The following is a 15,018-nucleotide window of genomic DNA, read 5'->3' as shown; positions in this document are numbered from 1 at the left end:
CAGAATAACCTGGAGATGTTGTTATAACTGACATTACATACTCCAGAATGAATGCTCATTCAGTCTATGGAGAAAATATTTGCTTCTAAAGGAAGATTTTCAAAAACACCGAAGAGTGTTTAGGAGTGAAAGTCCCACTGAAAATCAGAATACAAGAACGGCCATACTGGATCAGACCAATGGTCGATCTAGCCCAGTATTCTGTCTTCCGACAGTGGCTGGTACCAGATACTTCAGAGGGATGAACAGAACAGGGCAATTTATTGGGCGATCCATCCTGTCATGCATTCTGAGCTTTTGGCAGAAGTTTAGGAACATCCAGAGCATGGGTTGCGTCCCTGACCATCTTGGCTAATAACCACTGATAGCCTATTCTCCACGAATTTATCTAGTTCTTTTTAAAATTCAGTTATTCTTTTGTCCTTCACAATATCTCCTTGCAATGAGTTCCACAGGTTGACTGTGCATTGTCTGAAGTACTTCCTCATGTTTGTTTTAAATCTGCTGCCTATATATTTTATTGTGTGACCCCTGGTTCTTGTATTATGTGAAGGGGTAAATAGGACTTCCTTATTCACTTTCTCCACACCGTTCATGATATTATAGACTTCTATCATATCCCCTTTTAGCCATCTCTTTGGACTTATTCAGCTTGAAAATCTTTTTAATCTCTCCTCCTGTGGAAGCTGTTCCATACCCCTAATTATTTTTGTTGTCCTTCTCTCTCTTACTTTTTCTAATTCTAGTGTATCTTCTTTGAGATGGGGAAAACCAGAGCTGCATGCAGTATTCAAGTTGTGGATATACCGTGGATTTATAGTGTGGCATTATGACATTTTCAGTCTTATTATCTATCTCTTTACTAGTGGTTACTAATGTTCTTTTAGCTTTTTTGACTTCTGATGCATGTTGAGCAGATGATTTTGGAGAACTATCCATCGCGACCCTAAGGTCTTTCTTAAGGTCTAAATTAGCTGTTAACACTTATCATTTTATATCCATAGTTGTCATTATGTTTTTCAACGTGCATTACTTTGCATTTATCAACATTGTGTAAATGTGCAACAAAATGGCAGATGTAGTTCAGTTTTATGAAATTCCTTTGTAATGCTTCATAATTGGCTTTGGACTTAACTATCTTGAGTAATTTTGTATCATTTGCAGACTTTGCCGAATCACTTTTTACCCATTTTTCCAGATCTTTTATGAATATGTGATCCCAGCACAGATACTTGGGAGACCCTGCTATTTGCCTCTCTTCACAGTGAAATCTGACCGTGTATTCCTTCTCCGTTTCCCGTGTTTTAACCAGTTGCTTGATCCCTGATGAGGACCTTCCCTTTTATCACTGCCTACTTTGCTTAAGAGCCTTCGGTGAGGGACCTTCTCAAGTGTTTGAAAAAGTTTGTTTGTGTCTGTAGCATGTCTCTCAGATATAGTGGGTTAGAGCCTCAGCTGCTGTAAATTGTCATAGCTCCATTGAAGTCAATGAGGTTTCAAGAACTTAGGGCAGAACCTCAGCTAATATATCGTCACTGTTTTCCTTTTCCTTCTGCAGTGTGAGCTTTGAGCACACACTTAGAGCTTTTAGCATGCTATTCATGGGAGGCTTTCCACAAGAAAGGGTATTATTATAGCACATCAATGTACAATATAGCGGTGTGAGCAAGCCTACTTCTGGCCTTTTTTCAAATATGTACCTCACATCACCTGGTTATAACACCACTCTTAGTACAGTCTGCTGTGTGACTTTACATCAGAGTTGATCTGTATGTTACAATAGAATTGTACTTCACACTAATTACTGGGAGACCCATTGAATGTTACTGAATTTGTGGATTAATAAGTAATTGAATAATCACAATGTTAAAAAAACAAACCAACAAAAACCTTAAGCATAAGGCACCACAAAAAGAAGTGTGTTGATTTATTTTCATAATTGTAATTTAGTCCAACTATTTTATAGTTTACTGGTAAATGACACAATATACTACGTATTGGAAACAGTACTATCAGAGCCCAGTCTGCTATTGCACCTTTGCTGAGAAGTGGGGAGAGACTGTGTGTGTGTGTGTGTGTATGTGTCAGACAGAGAGAGTTTTCACTGTAATTCACGTTAATAATTAAGCCTGTAGAAAAGAGCACTGCTGAACACTGTGACCAAAAATGATTTCAAACAAAGTCAGTCAGGACAGCAGAATGCTGTTTTTCAGAGTTTTTTCCTCTTAGTAACCTCTGAATATTACAGTTTATCAAAGAGGAAAAGGAACAGTTAAGAAGCAATTGCTGTTTGTTTTTGGTCAATCATTGCGCAGTTGGTCTGTCAAAAAGTCATTCTCGTAATCATCCTATAAAACCCTTCAGTAATTTCATTTGCAACTCTGATTCTTATTTTTGCCTAGTTGTCCAGAATGTCAACCATTTGACAGGGTGTAAACTGGGGAGATGTTGTGTAGCGTTTGCATTCCCTGCACTAAACTTGGTGCTGGAATTTTTTTCTAACCTATTGGAATGTTTGTTCTTCTTAAATGGAAAGGTCTACAGACATTCATAAAATTTTTGAAAGATTTGACTCTCTCAAATCTCAAACTTGAAAAGAGGATTTTGTTCCATTAAATCCTGGTTGGTAGGAAAAGTAGTTTGAGAGCTGGGTAAGTGAATTAACGTGGGTTAAATTTACAATAGAAAGGAGTACGTGGGAGATGCCTATTCAGACTCTATTAAGGAAATAATAGGATTAATTCTTATAATGTCAACGCAGAAAATTTAAAATGCAGACTTCATGCTGATGTGAAAACTTTATATATTATTAGCTGGATGTTTGCGTGAAATCAAGGAGAATGACCATAAAGATGACTTTGCTTTGAGACAGTCTATTTGAATATTTTAAGGTGGCACTTTTGCGCGCATGCGCACGCGCACACGCATACACACGTGATGAATTGTATGTCAAACAGCCCACTGATTATTTCCACCAGATGCTATTAGTTACAGTCAACATGATTTTGATTGGTACAACATAACTGGTAAAATGTCTCATAACCTAAAAGAATGATATATCAGTGTCAAACGTTTCTTTGTTTTTCCTAAAGCCAATTTTCATTGCTGTCCTCAGATGTTAGTACATGTAATGGAAATACTGGGCCAAAACTTACGTTATATCCATTGCAATATTATTTTTTGTTAAATGAAATTACACATTCATTGTTCATATGTATGTACTGTAAATGTGTATACATTTTTGTCCATCCTTCCGGATAAAAATGTTTTCAACTCTTCATATACACTGTGCATTAATGAAGCTGCCAGATACAGAAAGCATTATTTTCAATTTCATGTTTCTTTTATCATTTCATAATCATTTCATATGTACCTTTATTTTTAGCTTAAGTGAAAGACATGAAGCATTAAGACTGAATTGAGGTTATTTTGAGATCATCCGATTCCCTGCTAGAAGTTGCTGTGAGATATCATCGCCCTGAACAACTTCACACAGAATGGTAATGAAAAAAGATATAGGGCTTTTTGTTCTTTCATTTCTGTGTCTTCATACCCTAATTCCTCCTCCATTAGAGAATTGGTCCTTATTACCACATAGGTTGTAGTTTCGTGAACACAGCATTTTACTGTCCCATAACTCGTCATTCTGTGACTTCCCCAATAGCAATCGCTGTTGGAACAGGAGGGGAGGTAATGCAGCATTTTACCAGACAAAATAACTCGATTAAGATTACTGGATGAAGTGTGTGTTTAAAACAGAGTTTACGGAATTTGGCTTGTAAATAACCAACAGATTTAAGCCTGTATTCAGGAAAACACTGAAGCACAAAAGTGTGCCTAGACACAAAGTTTAGGACATGCGTATGTACTTGTCTGAATTGGGACCTTAGTAATGAAGTAAAAAAATCTGTTATTTCTCTTCAGATTGGTTTGTAACAAGTACACAAAAATATCATCTCTGCTGCTTTGAGTGTTTGGTAAATTTGGTATTTGTATGTGAACTTTTAAAAAGAAATAATCTCACTTTGGGATGAAAGTCTCATAGAACTAATGCTGCTGTCTGTCTTGATTTGCAGCTAAGCTAAGCATTCTTTTAAATCGGTCAGTGAGTATTAATTCTAGATTATTTCATACCATTTGAAATGCTGTCCTCAGAAACTAAATGATCTTAGGATCCTGGAAGACCGTAATACATAGTAGTGAATAGATTGTAATTCAAAGTTAATAAAAATTCCTATTAAAATAGGAATTTATTCATGATGACCATGCTAAGTTTTATATATATATTATAGAGGGAAGACGAGAGTGTAGTGTTTCAGGCATGTCCAAGTGTATAGTGCTGTAATCTGAAGTATACAGTACTTTTATGTGCCTGAAACACTACACTCTCGTCTTCCCTCTGTGTTTATTTCACTTCCATTATGGCCAATGGGAGGTAAGCACTTGGAACAGGAGATAATTATCATCCATATATACATATTTAATCCAGTATATGATTTTGAAGTGTACTGGTCTTTATATGTACTAAATTCTTTGTGCCTTTGCCAATGCCGACCATGTTTCCAGAATAAGGCCAGGCACCTACACTCGAAAACATACCAGTGCAACTCTATAGTTTGGAGGCAGAGATCTTATACCGGCAGAGTTATATTTGTATAATATCTAGCATGGACACAGTTATAGCATATAAAAGTGCCTTACACAAGTATAGTTATTCCCAGTTTCATATGGGAATAGCCACAGTGGGCTATGTCTACATTTAACATGCTACAGTGGCACTGCTTACTCCTGGGGAAATCTACACCCCAAAATTAAAAATTCTGCATACGATACTATAAAATTTTGTGTATTTGATTTGTCCAGATAGCACAATATAATCAGGCTGGTTTCAATTATTTTGGTAATTTATTTAAACTATAATATAGTGGATGGAGAATGGGTTTGGAGATTTGAGGAACTCCCCAAGCCCCCGCTGTCTAATAGTAATGTAGCTAGTATTGACCCTTTACTTCTAGTTATTGGTCAACTAATATATGCAGCCATACGCTCAGTGTTACATCATACACAATGGAAAAGCAGGTGAGGGCTGGGGACTCAAACTCACAATTTATATTGGCTGCTGACCATCTCCAGAAAGGTCAGTAGCAAACAGTTCATGGAGCATATTTTGTTAGGAAATTTTTTCAGTCCAAAAATTTAGACCAGTTCTAATCACTAAAGCACCGTAAGCATTTATAAGGCCACACCGTCCTTTACGATAAGGCTCCTTTACACCAGCTTTAGAAAGAAAGCTGGCTAGATCATCGGGCTCAACAGGTAGTGATCAATGGCTCCATGTCTAGTGGGCAGCCAATTTCAAGTGGAGTGCCCCAAGGGCTGGTCCTGGGGCCGGTTTTGTTCAATATCTTCATTAGTGATCTGGAGGATGGCGTGAATTGCACTCTCAGCAAGTTTGCAGATGACACTAAACTCGAAGTAGGGGTAGATACGCTGGAGTGTAGGGATAGGATACAGAGGGATCTAGACAAATTAGAGGACTGGGCCAAAAGAAACCTGATGAGGTTCAACAAGGACAAGTGCAGAGTCCTGCACTAAGGACTGAAGAATCCCAGTTACTGTTACAGACTAGGGACCGAATGGCTAGGAAGCAGTTCTGCAGAAAAGGACCTAGCAGTTACAGTGGACGAGAAGCTGGATATGAGACAACAGTGTGCCCTTGTTGCCAAGAAAGCTTACAGCATTTTGGGCTGTGTAAGTAGGGGCATTGCCAGCAGATCGAGGGATGTGATCATTCCGCTCTATTTGACATTGGTGAGGCCTCATCTGGAGTACTGTGTCCAGTTTTGGGCCCCATACTACAAGAAGGATGTGGAAAAATTGGAAAGAGTCCAGCGGAGGGCAACAAAAATGATTAGGGGGCTGGAGCACATGACTTATGAAGAGAGGCTGAGGGAACTGGGATTGTTCAGTCTGCAGAAGAGAAGAATGAGGGAGGATTTGATAGCTGCCTAAAAGGGGGTTCCAAAGAGGATGAATCTGGACTGTCCCCGGGGATACCTGATGACAGAACAAGGAGTAATGATCTCAAGTTGCAGTGGGGGAGGTTTAGGTTGGATATTAGGAAAAAAAATTTCACTAGGAGGGTGGTAAAGCACTGGACTGGGTTGCCTAGGGACGTGGTGGAATCTCCTTCCTTAGAGGTTTTTAAGGTCAGGCTTGAGAAAGCCCTGGCTGGGATGATTTAGTTGTGAATTTGTCCTGCTTTGAGCAGGGAGTTGGACTAGATGACCTCCTGAGGTCCCTTCCAACCCTGATATTCTATGATTCACTCTGGCAATGTAAAGGAGCCTTAAAATTTTTACACCTGTTTTATACTCCTGAGGGAATTCACTTAGAACAATGGGAACAATTCACTACGCAGGCAGGCTGCTACATTCTGCTCTGCCTGAGATGACAGAGGCTGCCCCGCGCTTGCCTCCCCAGAAACACCCCAAACCCTGCCCTACCACGTTGAACATGCCACAATATTGAGTGAGAGGGACAGAGCGTCTCTCTCACACGCATGACTGCCCCGCCCCCCTCTACTTGCCTGGTTGTGATTTATGTCTCTAGCAGTCACTCTGGGCACCCAAATCGACCTGCTTGGACTGCCAGGGAGGGGCTCATGACTGCTCTTGTGGCTTCCCTTTGCTTCCCCGTCAGAAGTAATTTTTCTGCGGGGAAGCAAAGAAATCTGCAGGGGCCGTAATTCTGTGCACATAGAGTGACACAGAATTCCCCCAGGAGTAACAGCTGTAGCACTGTACACATTCATTACAGCAACAGGAGAAACTCTCCCATTGCCGTAGATAATCCATCTTCCCAAGAGGTGGTAGCTAGGTGGACAGAAGAATTCTACTACTACTTCACTCAGGAGGGTGGATTTTTTACACCCAAGTAATGTAACTGGGTCGACCTAACTTTTTAATGTAAACCTGGCCTAGTATAAAGCATCTTTATTCTAGTATAACTGTGTCCGCACTACAGGATGTTCTGCCTTAACTATACAGGTGTAGTCAAAGTGATACAACTTATTAATGTTGACAAGTTTCAGATTGGTAGTTGTGTTAGCCTGTATCAGCAAAAACTACAAGGAGTCCTTGTGGCACCTTTGAGACTAACAAACTTATTTGGGCATAAGCTTTCGTGAGTTAGAACCCACTTCCTCAGATGCATGGAGTGGAAAATACAGGAGCAGGTATAAATATATGAAAAGATGGGAGTTGCCATACCAAGTGTGGTAAGGCCTTGTATGAGGGGAGATTTTCAGAAGGCAGTTAGCCACTCTGTTCCCATGCGAAATCAGTGGGAGCTGGCCTCCCAACTCTCCTTTGTGCTTTTGAAGATCTTTCCCATGATCCATATAGCAAAAGTACAATTCACCGATAGCTACACGTCTCAGAATCCTTCTTATCCACCTGCTTCAAAATTTATAATGAAGCCTACGTTTGGAACCCTATCCCAGCGCATCTTTGACCTTTGCCACAGATAATTTCATGTGCAGATACCAGTGTGGCCCATATACCTAGGCGTATGTTATAAATACAGTTGGATATGTATCAGTATTTGTTTTAATCAAAAGCACCTGCTAATATCTTAGTCACTGAAGACGCCCTGCGACTCTCACTGTGGATTTTTTTTGCTGAACAAAAGCTATTCTCTCCATGAAAGCCTTAATTAAAAGACATCCCCGAACAGATTGGACCTTTGATGGCATGAGTTCCATATGGAAAGCACTACATCCTGGCTACGAAAAGTCATCATGAATTGTGACAAGAACTTAAGGACACCATATGATTTTGCTGATGTCTGGTTAAGCAACCACAAATTATACATAGTTGGAATCAACAGCTGATTTCAAAATGCTGTTTTCAATCATCCAAAAACCCCAGGAACTCCCTCTGTAGTGGTGATGTTTTCTTTAGCAGTAAAGTCCAGCAGCGGACAAAATAACTCCTTACGCTTCCTTCAGTTAGGACAAAGTTCTGGCCCCAGTGGAAAAACTGCAGTGGAAGCGACTTTACTTTGGCTCTTTATCCTGCTGTGGGAATCACTAGTCAGGACCCCTGCACCTTTGCAGAGTCCTTGGGCAGGAGCACCAGGATCCACATGCTACTGCATCGCATTGCAGGACCAGGGCTCTACTACTGGAGTTGTTCTAATCAAATCCCAAAGGAAAGTCTGTAAATCTACACTGATTGATACTGACTGAGGATCTGGCCGTTAGTGGCGCAGACACTTGAGCTCTCAGCCGAATTCTTTAACTGTCCTGTCTGCAGCAGATGTACACATGTATACAATGGCCATTTTAATTTACTTTCTGTAGAAATTCATTTAAAAAATGAATGTGAATGTAATGCCAAAACCCAGGAAGTATCTGTTGAAAGCCAAGAGTTCACTAGTTCTGTTTTGGAGAGGACATGCTTTGACCAGCTTCAGTAAAGTCATGTAGTAAATGTCTGTGTCTTGAAGCAGTGACATAAGGGTACGTTTTGGTTATTTCTGTTTTTCTGTAGGTTTGAAGCATTATGTTGATCTTTGTTTTGCAAGTTTAATTTTTTTACTTACTGATGGTGCATTAATTCATTAATGTTTATCAAGTATCATTACTATTTATTTAATTCTTTTCTTTTTTTTCTTTTAGGTCTGAAAGGTTTTTATTTGGTGATGGCATGTTCAAGAACTTGGATCAATACATTGAATTTAATGTTAGGAGATGGTTTTAAAGTTTTCATATTTATAAAAGTGACTTTCAGTCTAGAGCATCCCAATGTACTTTCAAACGGTATATACATACTCACAACACTGCACAGATGCACAGCAAATCAGCCACCTCTGGGGTGAGAGGGCAACCATGAGCTGCCATGTTGACCTATAGGTGAGCTTTTGGTGAAGGACCTGGGGCAAACTTGAGTTTTACCTGTTGTGCCATGCAATGTGTTAACAGCATGCAGAGCAGACAGGACCTCTTTTATTTTACCATCCCATTCCAAAAACAGACACACAGTAAATGGCCTGGTTCATAGTTTATCTTTCTCAGAAACAGGAAGAGCCGAGCCATCTCTGCCCTGCACCAGTTTAGTATGAGGTCCAGGTTTAGTGAAAGGTCCAGGATGATTTGAGTGAAATTAAACAAAAGAGAAGTTTGTGCTCCAATCCTTACAAGCCCAGGCCAGGTTAGGATGTGTAGGGGCTCTATCCTCACAGCAGCGAAGTCAGCCACTAGAAGCTTTGGGTGGAATTCCAGCCCTGTGGAAGTCAATGGGAGTTTTGCCATTGATTTCAGTAGGGCAGGATTTCACGCCTCCAGTCCACAAGCTTTTAAGCACGTTGCTCATTAACCTCACGTTTAAGACTATCCCTATTCAGCCAAGCGCTGCGGGTATGTCTGCACTGCGGTCTTGGGGCATGATTGCAGTTTATGTAGACATACCCAAGCTAGCTTTAATTTAGGTACTGGATCAGTGAACCCACGATAGCACGAGCTTTACAAGCCTGCCTGGAACCCTGACTAATTACTCTGGCAGCTAGCAGAAGCCCACACCACGCTTTAATTCTCCTAGCTGCACTTCAGTGTCGCTCGGGTGTGTCTGCGTGAGCTGCAATCACACTTGATAATTGCAGTGTAGACATATTCTTAATCACATGCTTAACAGCTTTGCTGGGACAGGACCAGAATCAGTGCAATAGTTGTCACATGCAAAGTAACTTCTGGTGTAATGCTGAATCCCTACCACATTGCAAGTGGAAATTATGTGAGTGCAGGCGGGAAAATGAACTTCATGAAGGTTGATTTTAGGGTTCCTGCGCTGTGCTCAAGTGTCATGTGCCATGAACAGCATCGTTCTCACTGCACAGGATAGATAGGCCTGTGTAGTAAAGATGAGGAGAAAACAGAAACAAGCCCTGTGTGCATGTATTGTAGGGGTGTGATTCTTCCTCTGTTTTAGCCTCTCTCCCTCTCCATAGAACTCTTCTTTTTTAAGCAACTTTTCTTTTAAAAAGCCTATTAAAGGCTGCTTTGATATTTGAGTTTTGTTCAGCTGTATATAAGAAATGCATACGGTCTGCTGCCATATAGCCCTGCCCAGGTGCAAACTGCTATGAGATTCTGAAGGGGCAGATAGTCATTGCTGAGCCTTATAAAAAAGACAGCTCAATTAAAAGTGGAAGTAGTTGGGGAGGGATAGCTCAGCGGTTTGAGCATTGGCTTGCTAAACCCAGGGTCATGAGTTCAATCCTTGAGAGGGCCACTTAGGGATCTGGGGCAAAAATCAGTACTTGGTCCTGCTAGTGAAGGCAGGGGGCTGGACTCAATGACCTTTCAGGCTCCCTTCCAGTTCTATGAGATAGGTAGATCTCCATATATTATTATTATTTATTAAGTTGCAGCCTGGTAGGTTTGGGGTGGGTATCTAGGCTGATGAAGCATCTGCTGAGTTTTCTGAACTTATAGAAATGACCTCGTATCCCTTTCTGCCAGCGCAGAGTTATTCCACACTTTATGTTTGAGATCTTTGTGTAATCCAGTTTCACAGGTCACCAGTGATTGGGCTTCTACAACTTCCCTTAAGATACTAGTTTGTCGTCTAACTCCCACTTCAGAGTTTTACGTGATATTAGACACAATTTTCAGTTCCATGATTCATCTCGTTTCTTCTTATATCAATATACATAATGCCTCTTCTTCGTTAAAGCAGCAAAGAGTCCTGTGGCACCTTATAGACTAACAGACGTATTGGAGCATGAGCTTCCGTGGGTGAATACCAGGGGCGGTTCTAGGCATTTTGCCACACCAAGCACGGCAGGCAGGCTGCCTTCGGAGGGTCCACTGGTCCCACGGCTTGGCGTGCTGGGGCCTTGAGCCGCCCCTGGTGAATACCCACTTGGTTGGCTGCAGGACGTGGGTATTCACACACGAAAGCTCGTGCTCCAATACGTCTGTTAGTCTATAAGGTGCCACAGGACCCTTTGCTGCTTTTACAGATCCAGACTAACACAGCTGCCCCTCAGATACTCTTCTTCTTCATTAATGTTTATGGCTTTCAGAGATAGGTAGGCTGTTCCCGTGTTCATGCCTTTAGTGTGGATTCAGCCAAGCTATATGTCATGAAGCTCCAATCCTGCGAACACTTACATGCATGACTTTCTGTGCACGTGTAGTTCCACTGAACTGTTGAATGGGGCTACACATGCACCTAGTCACTCACATGCATAAGTGTTTGCGGTATCAGCTAGTGAGTCCAGCAATACCCAGGGTCAAGGAAAGAGGAAAGTTATGTTTGAGTTTCCCGTACAGCAGCAGCAGAATGTTTAAATTGTCAGTCCTGAGCCTTTCCAAATGCACAATTGCATTTCTAATCAGATTGAGTTTGTAAAACCGTTTTTTGTTAATAACTCTAAAGTTTGGGGCTTTTGATGGATGTTAAGTGCTGCCAGGGAGGTCAGAGCTACATCCTATGGGCTCAGTCCGGTAAGGAGCTATGCCAGTGGTCCCTAACCTTTTAGTCTGGCGGGTGCCAGACGAAGGACTGTGGCGGCGGTGGAGCATCTGCCGAAATGCTGCTGAATTTCTGCAGCATTTTGGCGGCAAAGCCTCTCAATGACGTCACTTGGGGGCAAGTGTCGTCATCGAGAGGCATCGCCGCTGAATTTATGCGGCGTTTCTGCGGTCACGCCTCTCAATGATGCCCCTTGCTGACAGGCAACGTCATCAAGAGGCGTCGCTGCTGAAACACCGCCGAAATTCGGCAGCATTTCAGCGGATGTTCCACCGTCGTCCAGGATGCGGGTGCATTTCGATGCCCCTGCAGGCGCCATGGCGCCCGCAGACACCGTGTTGGGGACCCCTGAACTATGCACTCTGACCACAGTTCAGCTTAACCACATGCTCACTTTTAAGCATCTGAGTTCTACTCGTGGGTTTAAATTGAGCATCTCCTTAGCTGGATTGGACCTTGTAGAACCCATGTCTGACAAGAGACACTTATGACCCCTATCGCTGTAATAGCTGAGCACATCGCAAGCATTCATGAACTTATCCTCACATAGCCATGCCCAAGTACTATTATCCCCATTTTACAGATGGGGAATTGAGGCACAGAGAGACTAAGTGACTCGTCCAAGAGCGCACAAGAAGTCTGTGGCAGATCCAAGACTAGAATCCAGGTCTCCTAAGTCCCAGGTCAGTGCCTTAAGCACAAGACAATCCTCCTTTCCTGCAGGAAACAAGCACGCAACTCCCATATTGAGAATATTGCAAAATTTTTTGAAGGGTGGCAGACAGTACGATAATTAAGGTTGAGTACAGTAGGTGGTGAATCTATTAAACTGTTTACATTATTAAAAGACTTGATATGGTCCTTACCAGGAGGATTTACTATAGTACAGTAAATCAGCACATCAATACCCATTATTTTAGAAGAACTGATGAATTTCAGGCATTTTTGAACAGCGTGGCTGACTCATCCCTAATATGTTCTTTATTGTAGTATATTGTTCATCTTCATTTTCAGATCAGTATTCCTTAAATACAAACGCTCCTGCACTTGATCAAACGGAATAAATGAAATCAGAAAATCAGCTGCTCATGGCATTTCCATGCATATGTTACGTGTCATCTCCCATGAAGGAGAGGAGCTTTAAGAAACATCGTCATCCATTTTAGCATGTGATTGGCCAGGTCTTTCTGTGTCATTTTGCTCATCTAAGAGTATCATCTTTAAAGAACTGAGGCATTTTGAAGTGAATTACAGGACTGTGAAGATTGCAAGACTGAATTGCTTACCTTGGAAATTGTCTTTCTTGAAGATTACTTTAGATACTGAGTAGCTGCACGCTGTGTATGTACCCCCAATAAATAATCTACCTGACTGGTCACATTCTTTAAACAAAAATTCAGATACATGGGCTGGGCTAATTAATTTTAAGTGTTTGGCTTATTTTTTTACACTTGTCCTTATTTTTAAGTAAAGTTTTTTTTGGCCCTTTGGGTATTTTATGCTTTTATAATCTTTCCATAATCACGTTTACAAATCTGCTTTTGAGCTGCTGATATATTAAACCTTGCAAACTGAATCCCTTTATGTGTTAACCTACATTTGTATGTTGTCTTCATTCCTTTTGGCTGTAATTATCCAAGTTCTCGTATCAGGATTAATCTAAGAGCTGCTGAATTATTCTTGTCATTTTTGTTTTCTCGGTAGCAAACTTTCTCTTCTTTATAAAGAGGTGTGGCAGAATTTAATTCCAGTGTTTTTTAATTTCAATGGATAATATTGATGAGTTTTTAAACTTTTTTTTCTATTTTTATCCATTTTAAATTTTCAGTTATGCAAAATTATGAGTTGTAAGCAATTTTTATGTAAATGTTCACAATTGCGGGAAATTTCAGGGGTGGTGGCAGACAATGAGATGGTCAGACACTACCATATATACTTGTTCATTAGCCCATTCGGTTATAAGCCAACCCACCAAGATGGATTAGTACAAATAGCAAAAACTGTATGACCCTTTCATAAGCCGACCCTATATTTCAGGGGTTGGAAAACTTTGGCTTCCAGCCCATCAGGATAAGCTGCTAGTGGGTCGGGACGTTTTGTTTACCTAGCGCATTCACAGGCATGGAGCTCCTCAGCTCCCAGTGACCGCGGTTTGCCGCAGCTCCCATTGCCACACAGAGCTGAGGGGATCCATGCCTGCAGATGCTCCAGGTAAACAAAATGACAGTGTATTAGGTATTCAATTCAATGATTCCATAGAGTTTAAAATAATCAAATTTTGGTGTAGACCCGTTTATAAGCCGACCACCGCTCTTTGATACATCACTTTTTTACCAAAAATATTTGGCTTATGAACGAGTATCTACGGTAATTATTTAATGCCAGTAGACATTGAGACTCAAAGTTAAAGCTTTATACCAAAAAACAATTTGTATATTTTGACATGCAATGTTGACAAAATAAATATCCTTAAATCAAACTCTAAATGCTCTCAGGCAGCATTTTTCTTACTTTGCCTGTCAGTAAACTTTGATTATCGTCGATGGAAATATTTTCATTGGTTTGCCCGTCTATGGTGAAATCAATGCTTATGGACATTTGCAGATAAAAATTGAATCCTTCCCAGCCTCTGAAAGCAGTGCCCATGAAGCAGTTTTAACTGTTGAGCCTCAGAAGTGATGCCCAGGAGTAACAGCAAAGGTTCATTAGAATTCAGGATTGTATCAGAATGGGAGAGCTACTGGATGGAGACAGCCTCAAGTGTCACGGGGTGGCTGGCCCCTTCAATCACAGTGGTCCCTTCTGGCCTTGGAATCTATGAATGTGAGGGGAATCAGGGCCCAGTATCCCTGTGCTGGGCTTCTTGAAGAGGAACATGCCCATCTTAGCCCACCTGCAAGCAGTCATCAGTCAGCCAGCCACCTGGGCCTGAGGAAAGCTCAGCTGGAGGGAAGTGACCTTTGAGAGAAGTGCTGCCCAGGATTCCAGCAGGAGCATGATGACTGAATCTCTCCATGCTGACCGGAGTGAGTAAAAAAGGGCCAGCATGAGAGACGTGACTGAGGGATACAGTTAGCGTGAAGCACAGCCCAGCTCCAAAGGGAGAGCAGTGCATGTCTTACCTCAGGAGCATGAGTTCGTTTAGAATGAGAGCTCAGCTCCTGGAGGAGGGCTGGAGACGCCTGAGGTTTGGGAGAGGGCCCCAGGGCCAGAAGAGGAGTTGGACTTGAGGGGTTAACAGAGCGGGGGTCCTACTCTGTACAATGACTTAATAAACAAGACCCCATAAAGGGGGCATCTTGTTTTCCATTTGGAAAACCTTTCCCCACAAACAATCCTACTGATTTCAGGATTAATTATTTATATTACGGTAGCACCTTGGAGCCCCATCATGGACCAGGATCCCATTGGGCTCGTTGCTGGATGAACAGAGGACAAAAACATGCCATAAGGTTCTATCCAGTGTGAGCAAGAGCAT

At 41.5% G+C, this 15,018-nt stretch overlaps 1 protein-coding gene and 1 long non-coding RNA gene across 2 annotated transcripts in view; both read left to right on the top strand.

The window, feature by feature from the left end:
* XKR6 (XK related 6) overlaps positions 1-15,018 on the top strand; it is a 308,921-nt gene that overhangs the window by 74,678 nt on the left and 219,225 nt on the right. The window lies entirely within an intron of this gene.
* On the top strand, positions 1,241-10,288 carry LOC115648076. Its single transcript, XR_003999458.1, has 3 exons — positions 1,241-1,374; positions 3,386-3,500; positions 8,684-10,288. It is a non-coding gene; the product is annotated as an uncharacterized LOC115648076 (long non-coding RNA).

This window comes from Gopherus evgoodei, chromosome 3, assembly GCF_007399415.2.
Source record: "Gopherus evgoodei ecotype Sinaloan lineage chromosome 3, rGopEvg1_v1.p, whole genome shotgun sequence".
Taxonomy (NCBI): domain Eukaryota; kingdom Metazoa; phylum Chordata; order Testudines; family Testudinidae; genus Gopherus; species Gopherus evgoodei.
The sequence above is the reverse complement of the archived record's forward strand: the minus strand, read 5'-3'. Positions and strand labels throughout refer to the sequence as shown.